General features: G+C 55.3%; 1 pseudogene; it reads left to right on the top strand.

Annotated features, from left to right (window-relative positions):
- Positions 1–273: 273 nt before the first annotated feature.
- Positions 274–1645, top strand: LOC138993460 (nuclear prelamin A recognition factor pseudogene; annotated as a pseudogene).
- The last annotated feature ends 263 nt before the right edge of the window (positions 1646–1908 follow it).

The following is a 1908-nucleotide window of genomic DNA, read 5'->3' as shown; positions in this document are numbered from 1 at the left end:
AAGAACTGGGAACTGGCTTCCTTAGTAGTCCTGTAGGTTCAATCTCCAGAGGACAGGCCAGGCACCAACAAACCAGTGCCTCCGGCATGATCTCGACAACACTGCCGGCCTCCTGGAACTTGGCCTTGGGCACTGCGGCCGTTTCCCCTCCCTGGACACTCCAAAGGAAGAAAGGATACCGCCAGCAGTGCCAGAGGTGACCAGCGGTGACTGACTGCTCTCCCTGTGCTTCCTCCGGGTCACTTGAGCCGGCCCCTGCCTGCCCTGCTCCAGATGAAGTGTGATCACTGCACAGGGAAGGAGTGTAGTAAAAAAAACAAAAACCGATGACCAAGAGAATGCCGCAGTCAATGTCTGGAGTCCGGCTCAGGAGAACGGAGAGAAGGGAGAATTCCGTAAGTTGGCCGATGCCAGGATATTTCTGAGTGACTGCCTGGCGTGTGACAGTTGTGTGACCGCAGAGGAAGGAGTCCAAGTTTCTCAACAGAACACCAAGGACTTCTTCCATGATCTGAACCTTAATAAGAAATGTGATCCTCACAGCACAAGGTGCTGGCAGTGTCCCTGTGTCCTCAGTCTCTGCTTTATTTTGCTGCTAAATTCAACCTCAGTGTCACTGATGCATCCAGAAGGCTCTGCGGCTTCCTCAAAAGCCTTGGGGTGCACTGTCTTTGACATGAAGATAGCTGCGGACATCAGCATCCTGGAGAGTCAGAAGGAATTTGTGTTGGTACTGCCAGCACCGTGAGGAAGAGCCCGGCTACCCATGTTGACCTCCGCCTGCCCCAGCTGGGACCGATATGCAGAGCGCATGCTGGGTCACCCCATCACCCCCATCTCTGCATGACCAAGTCTCCCCAGCAGATCATAGGCTCTCCGGTGAAGGATTACTTCACCAGACGGCAGAACCTGTCCCCAGACAAGATTTTCCACGTCATTGTGGCCCCCTGTTATGACAAGAAACTGGAGGTCCTTTGAGAAGATGTTCCCACAGCTTTACATAGTTCCCAGGGTGCTGCCTGCGTATTAACCTGAGGTGAAATTGTTCAGATAATGGAGCAAAGTGACCTCGCCTCCCATGACGCCGCTGTGGACACTGTTTGGAGACATGAAGGAGGAGGAGGTGAGGCTCCACGAGGGTGCCAGCTCCAACGGGTACCTGGCGCATATCTTCAGGCACATCGCCAAGGAGCTGTTCAACAAGGACATGAGGTGCTCACCTATCGCACCCTGAGGAACAAAGACTTCCAGGAGGTCACCCTTGAAAGGGACGAAGAGGTTCTGCTATGCTTTGAGGCTGCTGACGGCTTTCAAAACATCCAGAAGTGGTCCTGAAGCTGTAGAGGGGCAAGTTCCCCTGCCACTTCATGGAGGTCCTGGCCTGCACCAGGCATGCCTAAGCGGCAGGGGCCAGGCCCAGGCGGAGGACGGGCGTGCGGACAGGGCACCGCTGTGGTAGATGGAAGGCATCTACGCTGCCATCCCAGTGTGGCCCCCGGAGACCAGCACCCATGTGCAAGACCTATACTAGGAGTGGCTGGGGCCGGAGGCGGGGGAGGGAGACTCCCCCTGGGCCCAGGCGGCCCTGCACACTGCCTACCAGGGCCCAGGGCAGCCTACCAGACATCAAGTGGTAAAGGTCTAGCAGACGCCCGGCCTGCAGGCCCCCCGAGGAGGGGTGTCAGACACATGAAGGGACGGCTTAGCATCTCTGTCATCGCTTTGCTTTTCAGAATTCCCTGCTTCCCATCTGTCAGCTCCCTCCCTCTGAGGGCCGCTGTAGTTGTCACATGCAACGGGAATATTGTATCTCGAATGGATTGCCCCAATCCTTTTATCCGATGATGAAAAAATCCCAAAGAACAAGAATGGAGACAGACTACTGCCCTTTAGGCTTAAAAAAAAAAC

Source organism: Myotis yumanensis, unplaced genomic scaffold (assembly GCF_028538775.1).
Source record: "Myotis yumanensis isolate MYYU_CA2020_CCGP unplaced genomic scaffold, mMyoYum1.0.hap1 SCAF_15, whole genome shotgun sequence".
Classification (NCBI taxonomy): Eukaryota; Metazoa; Chordata; class Mammalia; order Chiroptera; family Vespertilionidae; genus Myotis; species Myotis yumanensis.
The sequence above is the reverse complement of the archived record's forward strand: the minus strand, read 5'-3'. Positions and strand labels throughout refer to the sequence as shown.